Below are 12,147 nucleotides of genomic sequence, written 5' to 3' on the forward strand. Positions count from 1 at the left end.
GGTTCCAAATCTTATTCCCCACTCTGAAACCTAAGAAGTTCCATAAAACAAAGGTGTCTTTTTCAAATTCACTTTGTTGCAAAACCAAAGCTAATTCAGTCATTTTTTTTATGCAGTCATGTTTCTATAATTTCTCTGCAGAAAGTTATGTGCCATGCTAGCAGTAGCAAAACACATGGAATATGTACCACCATTAACTTCCTCAAATCCCCAAATTCTCAATTCTTTTTTTTTTTTTTTTTTTGTCGGTCGTGGGGCTTGAACTCTGGGCCTGTGCGCTGTCCCTCAGCTCTTCAGCTCAAGGCGAGCGCTCTACCACTTGAGCTACAGCGCCACTTCCGGTTTTCTGGTGGTTTATTGGAGATAGGAGTCTCATGGTCTCTCCTGCCCGGGCTGGCTTTGAACCGCGATCCTCAGATCTCAGCCTCCTGAGTAGCTAGGATTACAGGCGTGAGCCACCAGCACCGGGCTCAAATTCTCAATTCTTAAACTTATCTTAATCCAAGTATTTCACATAAAGAATGTCAAAATCTACATGAAGAAATGCTCAACCTCTGTAGCCATAGAAGAAATGCAAATCAAAAAAACGTTGAGATACCACCTCACCCCATTTAGAATGGCTATAATCAAGACCTCTAATAACAACAGATGCTGGAGGGGATGTGGTCAGAAGAGAACCCTACTGCATAGTTGGTGAGAGTGTAAACTTGTTCAACCACTTTGGAAAGTACTATAGAGATTCCTCAAAAGACTCCATGAAGAGCTCCCCAATGACCCAGCAATCCCACTTTTGGGCATTTACTCAAATGATCACAAACAAGACCATACAAAAGCTACCAGCCCAACTATGTTTATTACAGCATTATTTACCATAGCTAATATATGGAACCAACCGAGATGCCCCTCAGTAGATGAATGGATCAAAAAAATGTGTTATATATAAAATGGAATTCTATGCTTCTATCAGAAAGAATGACACTGCCCCATTTGTTAGGAAATGGAAAGACTTGGAAAAAAATTATATTAGGGGCTGGGAAGGTGGCTCAGGGGTAGAGCGCTTGCCTTGTATGCATGAGGCCCTGGGTTTGATTCCTCAGTACCACATAAGAAAAAAGCTGGAAGTGGCACTGTGGCTCAAGTGGTAGAGCGATAGCCTTAAGCTGAAGAGCTGAGGGACAGCAGCCAGGCCCATCCATAGTTGAGGCCCCACGACCGAACCCAAAAAAAAGAAAAAAAGTAAGTGAAGCAAGCCAGGTGCAAAGAAACATAGGTCCCATTGATTTTCCTTATTTGCTATAACTACTATATATCTGAGACAAGCAGAAAAGGTCAAATAAGATGATATTAAGTGAAATGAACACCAAGCTAAGGAATCAAGTGTTTTTTTTTTCTTTCTTGCTATTGTTTGTAACGTATTTATAAGGTACCACGTGATTTTTTTTGTTTTTTTCTATGTCCCTCCCCCACGGTATAACCCATTTTCACTGTATTTGATGTTGGTATAATTTGGGAAGCAGAAGGGAAAAAATAAGTTGTTTAAACAGGGATACAGGCTGACCCATTGCAACAATGACATGTACAAGATGCTATGTCAAAAAACAAACTTTAAGGGCTAGGAAGGTGGCTCAGTGGTAGAGCACTTGCCTTGCATGCGTGAGGCCTGTGTTCGATTCCTCAGCACCACATAAGCAAAAAGAAAAAAGCCGGAAGTGGCACTGTGGCTCAAGTGGTAGAGCGCTAGGCTTGAGCTGAAGAGCTGAGGGACAGTGCCCAGGCCCAGAGTTCAGGCCCCATGACCAGACCCCCCCCCAAAAAAAGAAAAACGAACTTTACAATTTGGGGGGGGGTGTAAGTTGTATAGGTGGGAGGGAAGGGATGGTCGGGGGAAAACAAAGGAGGAAGCAATAATGCTTGATAAGAAATGTACTTATTACTTTGCTCATGTGATTGTAACCCCTCTGTACAGTATCTTCATAATAAAAAATTATTTTAAAAAAAAGAATGTCAATCTACTTCACAATTCTAAATGACATTCTAGAAAGCATAAACAGAGTAATGTAAAAGCTGACATTAACAAAAGTTTAAAGCAACACTTCCCACTCTGAAATGTATAATGAAAACATACTTCAATTGTATGGCTGAATCACATGGGGTTACCTGTTCCTTTATTAGTTTTCAATCTTTCAAGCCACCAAGCACTAGTATGTTCCAAGAGTTAAATAACATTTCTATTTGAAATTTCAAAAACATGGGGTTGGAGTTGTGGTTCAGGTGGTAGAGCACCAAGCCAATGAGCAAAAGTATCAGATTACCAGGGTCTGAGTCCCAATCTCAGAGAGGAGGACAAATACAAAACATTTTAATTAGAAAACAAGTTGACTGCAAATACAAGAGCTGACCCTAGTATCTATCTGTATAAGCATTACAGAATAGAAAATCTGGACTCATAATCTATAATAATGAGGGTTTCAGACAATAACAGAATAATCATCCAATAGTTCTAAGAACCTTAATTTCTCTACTTGTCCCCTCCATCCTTATACTATTATGTTGGTTCATATGCTTCTTTCTGCTAGTAAACAGCTTTAAGAGTTTGTTCAAACGCTTACTACGTGTAGGCAAATATTTTAAGTTATTTTCAAAAGTACTGCTAATAGGAAGAGGTGGCAAAGTTCCAAAACAGAAATGTACTCATTACTTATGAAATGGTAACCCCTGTACAAAACACTTTAATAATAACAAAATCTTATTTTTAAACTACCACTAGTGCCGGTGACAGTGGCCTGTAATCCTAGCTACTCAGGAGGCTGAGGATCGAGGTTCAAAGCCAGCCCAGGCAGGAAAGTTGGTGAGACTCTTATCTCAGATAAAATCACTAGAAAACTGGAAGTGGCGCTATAGCTCAAGTGGCAGAGTGCTCGCCTTGAGCTCAAGAGCACAGGGACAAGAAGCTTGCAATGTTTCAAAGTCAAAGCATATACAAAAGAGTTAAACAGATTTTCCTAAAGGGAACTGCTAGCTTAAAATACCAAAGGATTATTATATTAAGGATTATTCTAGTAAGACTCTACTGAAAAAGTAGACTAGGGGAAAAAAGGAAACAAACTGAAATTGATAAAGACCTGGAAGGAGAAGGGATCAAGGCACATTGGAAAAGTCCATCAAGCCACATACTGCAGATTTGGGCACACTACTGTACACATTGTTTTCATGAAAATATATAAATATAAAACAAAATCAATGAACAAAGTGATCTTTGTTGTTTTTTTTTTTTTTGGGTCCGGTCGTGGGGCCTGAACTCTGGGCCTGGGCGCTGTCCCCCAGCTCTTCAGCTCAAGGCTAGTGCTCTACCACTTGAGCCACAGCACCACTTCTGGTTTTTTTCTTTGTGCTTATGTGGTGCTGAGGAATCGAACCCAGGGTCTCATGCATGCAAGGCAAACGCTCTACCACTGAGCCACCTTCCCAGACCCCAAAGTGATCTTTTAATACTTGGGAAATACTTAGCTTCTCACTCCATGATTCTCTATCTAATGGGTATTCCCCCACCTCCTCTTCCTAGGTACCATAACTAGAACTGTGATTTATTTTTAAGAACTGTCTTTTTAAAGAAAATTAAGTATCAAATAGTTTGAAAATAAAACAACTTTGGAACATCACAGTTATATTTTGAAAAAAGGGTTTTGACTGTACCTAATTAATAGATCTCAATATTCCTGGGTTCTGAGGACCTGAATCCCACCATAAATTGATTTAAAAAAAAAAAAGAAAAAGAAAAAGACCTTTCCCTGAACTAAATTCAGAAAGTCTCATGAACTGCAATTTGTAATCCTTTTGTAAGCAAAAAGTGTAAAACAACTTCATCATAGCTGACACTCAAGAATTGATCATCTGCATTAGATTCCATTGGTATTTTGTATCTTACTCAAAAAATTAAAGAAATGGTAATGGTTCACTAAATTTTAAACATACAAACTCCTACTTGGGTCATTTCACCTACAATGGAACCACTCCCTAGCTTGTTTTCCACCAGCAGATCATTCTGTTTAACTCTTTCTGAAATGACTCAGGCCAAAAATCCTATCTGGAAAGGCTCAGCTTCATCTTCCAGTGGCGCCTATTTACAATCTTTCTTGGCAGTTGTAAACTACTTAGAAGTAGACATCATCTTATGCATTGCCTATACTTGGCAGATAATCAATTTTTCTACCAAATATTTAAATGGATGAGAAGAAGCAGGTGATGAACCCTGATGGAAAGATAAGGCATAGAAGGTCGGAGTGCTTGTCTATAATCCCAGCTATCATAGAGGTGAAGGTAGAAGGATCAGGAATTGGAAGCCAGCCTAGGCAACTCAGTGAGACCCTGTATTAAAGAATATAGATGGTTGCCCGGACTCACGCCTGTAATCCTAGCTACTCAGGAGGCTGAGATCTGAGGATCGTGGTCCAAAGCCAGCCCAGGCTGGCAAGTCCGTGAAACTCTTACCTCAAATAAACCACCAGAAAACTGGAAGTGGCACTGCAGCTCAAGTGGAGTGGTAGAGCTCTAACCTTGAGCTGAAGAGCTGAGGGACAGTGCCCAGGCCCAGAGTTCAAGCCCCATGACCGACCAAAAAAAAAAAAAAAAAAAAAAGGTATATAGAGGATTAAGAATATAGCTCAGTGATAGAGCTCTACATTCAATTCTCAGGAACAAAGACACATGCATGAGGATATTTTATCTTTATGAATTTTTCATGTACTAAGATGTTAACCCTTTCAAAGCACTGATTTTTCTTTTAGGACAAATACATTCATTTTAATGAAAATATTTTGCATTGTATTGGCTCAAGTGGTAGAACACTGACCTAATACATGCACTGAGTTCAAACCCCAGTCCTGTACTACCCCAAAATTAACGACAATCCCTTCCTTTATATTTTAATATAATTATTCATCTTAATACACAATAGTACTAACATACCTTACACTTTGTGATTTTATAATTATATAATTATATATTCTATATATAATATATATTATATATAATACGTATAGACATTTCATGTGATGTTTTAAATCTGATGTAAACATAGTGAGAATTAGCAAAAATATAGGGAAATATAATAAAAATAAAGAACATTAGTGAACAAATGCAACAGTGGTATTCACTATGTTGAAAAGTGAACTATATAACTTGTGAGTGAGGACAGGATGGAAAAACAGAGAGAGGGAAGAGGTGACATTGTCCAAAAGAAATATCCTCTTGGGGGGCTGGGAAGGTGGCTCAGTGGTAGAGTGCTTGCCTCGCATGCATGAGTCCCTGGATTCAATTCCTCAACACCACATAAACAGAAAAAATTGGAAGTGGCACTGTGGCTTAAGTGGTAGAGTGCTAGCCTTGAGCTGAAGAGCTGAGGGACAGAGTTCAAGCCCCACAATGAACAACAACAAAAAAGTACTCTTTTCCTAACTTATTGTAACTGTAATTCCTCTGTACCTCACCTTTATAATAATAATAATAAGTTTTTGTAAGAATAGTAATCAAAGATCCAGTTCAGTCAGAGGCGTGATAAAGTCAGTGTAAGTTTTCCACCGTGAATATCAAAAAGCAATCAGAACCTGGGTGCCTATAATGCTAGCTTCTCAGCAGACTGAGTGTTGGAAATCTCCATTGGAAGGTACCCAGAGCAGGAAATCCTGTGAGACTCTATCTCCAATTAACCAGTGACATGTAGGAAGTGGAGCTGTGGCTAAATTGGTACAGCACTAGCGTTGAACAAAAATAGTAAAGGGAGATGCCCAGGCCCTAAATTTAAGCCCCAGGACCAGTTATACCCCCAAAAACACAAAAAAACAATGAGGGCTTTGACCAGTAGGTTAAAAAAAAATTTTTTTAAATGGGGCAGGGAGGGATGTAGTTGTGGAGATGGGAGGGAAGGGATGGCAGGGAAAAAACAAAGGAGGAGGTAACAATGTTTGATAAGAAATGTACTCATGCCTGGCACTGATGTTTCACTCCTGTAATCTAGCTACTCAGCAGGCTAGATCTGAAGGTTGAGGTTCAAAGCCAGCTGGAGCAGGAAAGTTTGTGAGACTCTTATCTGCAATAAACCACTAGAAAATCAGAAGTGGCGCTGTGGCTCAAGTGGTAGAGCGTTATCCTTGAGCTGAAGAGCTGAGGGATAGTGATGAAGCCTGAATTTCAAGCCCCATGACCAAAAAAAAAAAAAAAAAAAAAAAAAAAGCATGTAATTCTTTTGTTATATATGTTGTTATCTCTAGTGTCAGCTGTGCATTTCTCCTATAGAAACTGAGATTTGAGTAAGTTTTTTTGGGGGGTCAGGTCATGGGGCCTGAACTCTGGGCTTGGGCACTGTCCCTCAGCTCTTCAGCTCAAGGCTAGCGCTCTACCACTTGAGTCACAGCGCCACTTCCAGGTTTTTTCTTTTTCTTTTTTTGCTTATGTGGTGCTGAGGAATCGAACCGAGGGCCTCAGGCATGCAAGGCAAGTGCTCTACCACTGAGCCAACTTCCTAGCCCTTGAGTAAGTTTTTAATGGCAGCAGTGCAGGTGGATTTTGGAAATACTCATAAGTCAGCTCCTTCTTGTAGTCATGAATAAATCTTTGAGCAGTAGAAGGCTAGTTACTTCAAAGAGGAGGGATGGGTAAAAATTATTTTGGAGATACTTGGGGTTCACAATTTTTAGGTTTATGTAATTCTGAAAGCTCTCAACCAAGGTCCTTTATTTCCTAATTATCTCCAAATTGAAACTTTTTAGGAGAAACTTGGTTAGACTCACCATTAAAGATAATTCAGTGTTCAGCATAATTAGAGTCTGGTTCTTGAACTTGTATGTTCTAGGGCTACAGGATATAAGAGATTCTTTAAAAGCCACCATGGAAATTCTCTGAGTTTTCTGAGTATCTTCTAGTACTGAGGCTTGAAATTAGAGCTTCTCACTCTTCTTTGGCTTGCTTGCTCATAGCTGGACACTCTGCTACTTAAGCCTCACCTTTAATTCTGGCTTTTTGCCGGTTAATTGAAGACTTTTCCTTCAAGTTTCAGCCTCCTGAGTAGCTAGGACTATAGATTTAAGTTACTAGTACCTGACTTTTTGTCTGTCTTGAGCTGTGTTCCTGAATCCCTGAGATTGTTTTTGCAAATTGTTTAGTAATATTTAGTCTTTTGGCAAAGATAATGCAATAATGGTGAGTTGCTTTTCTACTTCATTTTCTAACTGTTTGGTTTCAAATGGCACTTCATCTTAAACAGCTTTGCATGATAATTTAATTATCTGTGGTCCTGCTGTGTATTGTGGATTACTAGTGGATTACTTGCTGCAGGATCTTCACTATAGTTAGACTTACCTAAATTAGCCCCCCAATGTCAGAAACCCATCTTGAGACCATTTCTGATTCCAAGATGTGAGTATTATTATTGAAGTTTGATCACAAAAATGGAAGCTGAATCAATTAACTTCATTGGAGACATCAGTAGAGCGTATTGATATAAAGATCCAAAGAAACACAGTGGACATTAAAGTAACCTATAAAGCCAGAATTATTTGGAGAGATCAAGGAATAGAGAAGGAACAACTATTTAGAATTATTTACAACCTGAAAAAAAAGGGAGAATGCCTGTGTATAGAAAATGAAAACGATCTGGATGGATTTGAACCAAACAAGGAAAAAAACTAACACAAAAGAGGATCCAGTGCTAACTACTTTAGTATTATGAAAGGTGAGGGAATGGGCAGGGAGTAATGGAATGAAGCTGGAACAAAATATTAGAGTTACCTTAAATTTATAAATAAGGTGATTTTTTTTCTTTTTAAATTTTTGTCTATTGCGGGGCATGAACTCAGGGCCTGGGTGCTGTCCCTGAGCATTTTTTTTCTCAAGGCTAGCACTCTACCTCTGAGTCACAGCAACACTTCTGTTTTTTTGAGTGGTTAATTGGAGATAAGTGTCTCAGGGACGTTTCTGCCCCTGCTGGCTTTGAACCATGATCCTTAGCTAGGATTACAGGTGTGAGCCACTGGGGCCTGGCTGTTTCTCTTCTTACATGCTAATGGACATTTGTAAATTACTATGTCATATGGTTTTTTCTTTCTCCTTCCCCACTTTTTTGCCCTTGTGGTGAATATTGAACTCAGGATCTTGTGTATACTATGCTCTGTCACTGATCCATACCTCCAAACCTCATTATTTATTTGTTTGTTTTTGTTGGCTGTGGGGCCTGAACTGGCACTGTCCCTCAGCTCTTCTGCTCAAGTCTAGTGCTCTACCACTTGAGCCACAGCCCCACTTCCAACTTTTTCTGCTTATGTGGTGCTGAGAAATCAAACCCAGGGCCTCATGCATGCAAAGCAAGCACTCTACTACTGAGCCACCTTCCCAGCCCCACTCACTGGTTCTTTATTTGTGAAGAAAGAATGTAGTTTCTGCCACATACATATTAATAGCAGCTAGTAGTAATTTCTGATGTGTCTTTCAGAAGTCCCTTTGTCTTTTCTTTCCTTGTTTGATTTTGACCCTAGGGCTTGAACTTAGGGTTAGGCACTGTCCCTGAGACATTTTACTCAAGGTTAGTAGTCTACAACTTGAGCCACAACCCCACTACTGGCTTTTTTGGTAGTTAATTGAAAATAAGAAACTCTTGGGCTTTCTTGCCTAGACTGGCTTCAAACCATGATCTATAGATCTCAGCTTCCTGAGTAGCTAGGATTATAGGCATGAACTACTTTCACACAGCCTTTTGTCTTTTCTTTATTTGATAGATATATAGACCACAGTCTGATATAGTAAGCAGTTTAACTGGATTTTGTGAGGTACTCTTATAAAACTGAACCTATATACCTTCTGTAGAATTTAATTCCTTGACTCAGTAGTTCAGTAACATTTGGTTTGTATCTTTCACAGTGCTTACCACATAAGTATTTAATATGAATCATTGATTAAATCATATGATTTTAGAATTAGAAAAAGGACCTTTTAAATCATCTAGTTCTCTCTGACCTATTTCATAATTGTTAATGGAGGATCATATATTAGTAGTTTGTTATGATTTTTGCAGAGTTGCCACTTTTTTTAGGGGAGGGGGTCAGTCGTGGGGCCTGAACTCTGGGCCTGGGCGTTGTCCCTCAGCTCTTCAGCTCAAGGCTAGCGCTCTACTACTTGAGCCATAGTGCCACTTCCAGCTTTTTTCTTTTTGCTTATGTGGTGCTGAGGAATCGAAACCAGGGCCTCATGCATGCAAGGCAAGCCCTCTACCACTGAGCCACCTTCCCAGACCCAAGAGTTGCCACTTTTATTACTATATGTTTTGCCACTGATGTCATAATCAACAAAAAATAATATAGACAATGTTTAATAAATTGTACTTTTAGCCAGGTGTTGTCTGTAATCCTAGCTACTCAGGAGGCTGAGATCTAAGGGATGTGGTTCAAATCCAGCCCAGGCAGGAAAGTCTGTGAGACTCTTATCTCCAATGAACCACCAGAAAACCAGAAGTGGCGCTATGGCTCAAATGGTAGAGCACTAGCCTTCAGCTGAAGTGCTGAGGGACAGCACCCAGACCCAGAGTTCAAGCCCTATGACCACCCCCCACCCACACAAACAAAATTGTACTTTGATGCAGTTTTCTTTGTGATTATGTTTATAGAATAGAAGTAGAGAAAATAAGTTTTGTGGGTTTTTTTGTTGGTCGTGGAGCTTGAACCCTGGGCTTGGGCGCTGTCCTTGCGCTCTTCAGTTCAAGGTGAGTACTCTACTGCTTGAGCCACAGCGCCACTTCCAGCTTTCTAGTGATTTATTGGAGATAAGAGTCTCATGGACTTTCCTGCCTGGGCTGGCTTTGAACCGTGATCCTCAGATCTCAGCCTCCTGAGTAGCTAGGATTACAGGTGTGAGCCACCGGCGCCTGGCTGAGAAAATAAGTTTTAATTACTTATGTTTCATGTTCTTTAAGTACTTACTTATCATTAAAAGGCATGATTTTTCTTTATTTGTATAACAATTCATATGAGAGTTTAAATGTTTTTGGCTAAGCTTGCTAGTTTACTTGTATTCTGCTACTTGAGCCTTACCTCTAGCCAAGCTTTTTGCTACTTATTTTGCTACTTATTTTGGAAAGGGAAGTCTCATGGACTTTGCTGGGCTGGCTTTGAGCCTTTGTCTTCTGCATAAAGTAGCTCTGGGTTACTAGGATTACAGGCATGAACTATAGGTGCCTGGCTTTACGAGTTGTTGTTTTTTTCTCCCTCTAAAGCAAGGAACTACTGAATATCATTTGATACAATAATATTTCTAGTGTTTCAGAAAATACAAATTTGTGAATTCTTACAAATGTATGGAATCAAGTTTTTCTAAGAAGTTTAAATGGTTAAGTACATGATATCACTATCTTAGAAACATGTTTTAATGTTATCTGTTAAGCTTACAAATTTGTTTTTACTTGTCAAGCTATGAGAGCCAGATTGCCAAGCTGCGGTCTGAGGTTGAAAAAGGCGAAGCATTACGACAAAGTCTGGAATATGATCTGGCTGTTGCTAGAAAGGAAACTGGCCTTGGAAGATGAGCTGCTGAAGAGCAATTAGCTGAAGCCCACAGGATCCAAGAAAAACTTCATGGTAAGAATATTGTTATTTCGGGGCTGGGAAGGTGGCTCAGTGGTACAGCGTTTGCCTTGTACTCATGAGGCCTTGAGTTCGATTCCTTAGCACACCACATAACCAGAAAAAAAGGGCCAGAAGTGGCGCTATGGCTCAAGTGGTAGAGTGCCTGCCTTGAGCTGAAGAGCTGACAGCGCTCAGGCCCAGAATTCAGGCCCATGACCGGACCACCCCCACCCCCCCAAAAAAAGAATATTGTTATTTGTTTTAATGTTTAGGGCTGTAACATTATTCTAGAGCATTGCTTGATGTGTAAATTTGTGTAGGATCAAAGGGAGGGTTTGGTTCATTGATGGACTTTGCTGAGTGTGCATAAAATCTGGCAATTCTGTGAATACTTACTTACTTTAGATTCTTTAAAAAAAATTTTATGATGTTGAGGATCCAATCCAGGGCCTTGTGTGTGCTAATTAATTATTCATCCTCCTTCAAAATGTATTTCAAGGGCTGGGAAGGTGGCTCAGTGGTGAAGCGCTTGCCTTGCATGCATGAGGCCGTGGGTTTGATTCCTCAGCACCACATAAGCAAAAAAGAAAAAAGCTAGAAGTGGTACTGTGGCTCAAGTGGTAGAGCACTAGCCTTGAGCTGAAGATCTGAGAGACAGCGTCCAGGCCCAGAGTTCAGGCCCCACGACCTGACCAAAAAAAAAACAAAAACAAAAAAATGTATTTCAAAATTACTTTTGCTTCCTACTACTACCATTGTTAAAGAAGGTCTTCCAAGAGTACAAAGATACCCTGGATTCTAAGGCATATTGGAAAAGACTGGAGCAGATAAATTAGATCAGTCAAAGCATTGCAAAAGTACTTAGAAGGACCAAGAGACATACAAGTCTTCTCAGACACAGTCAAAAGATTAAACCTACAGATGTAGGGATAGATGAGGAAGAAGAAATAAAAACTAAAGGCTTTGAAAACCTATTCAACAAAATAATAGCAGAAAATGTTTGAGAAATAGAGTATCATCCTTGTGCTGGAGGCCTACCATACTCCAAACAGGCAAGATTAGAAAAGAAATGCTCCTAGATACAGTATAGTAAGCTATCTAAATATACAGAATATCGAAAATGTCAAAAGAGAGGAAGCAAGTAACTTACTATCACAAGCTCCTTGTAAAAACAGCAGATTTCTCAACACAGATAACTAAATGCAAGGAGGACTTGGAAAGACATTATTCCAGACCCAAAAGACAACTGTCAACCCAGACTATTTTACATAGTGAAGCTATCCATAAAAATTGGTTGAGAAATAACAACATTCCACAAAAAACAAAAACTACTGGAATTTATGGCTTTCAAACTAGCACCACAAAAGGTAGTTAGGGAAAAATTACCCGCAGAAGAAGCAAACATCACAAAAAAACAAAATGCCAGGAAACATGGCATACTTCTCTCAATACTGACATTGAATGTTAAAGATCTTAGTTCTTTAGTCAAAAGACATACACTAGTCAGGTTCTGGTGTCTCACATCTGTAATCCTAGTTACTCA

At 39.5% G+C, this 12,147-nt stretch overlaps 1 protein-coding gene across 24 annotated transcripts in view; it reads right to left on the minus strand.

The window, feature by feature from the left end:
- LOC138810943 (hepatoma-derived growth factor-related protein 2-like) overlaps positions 1 to 12,147 on the minus strand; it is a 289,960-nt gene that overhangs the window by 226,823 nt on the left and 50,990 nt on the right. The gene's annotated exons all lie outside the window — the stretch shown is intronic.

Source organism: Dipodomys merriami, unplaced genomic scaffold, assembly GCF_024711535.1.
Source record: "Dipodomys merriami isolate MVZ:Mamm:240054 unplaced genomic scaffold, mDipMer1.0.p SCAF_512, whole genome shotgun sequence".
NCBI lineage: Eukaryota > Metazoa > Chordata > Mammalia > Rodentia > Heteromyidae > Dipodomys > Dipodomys merriami.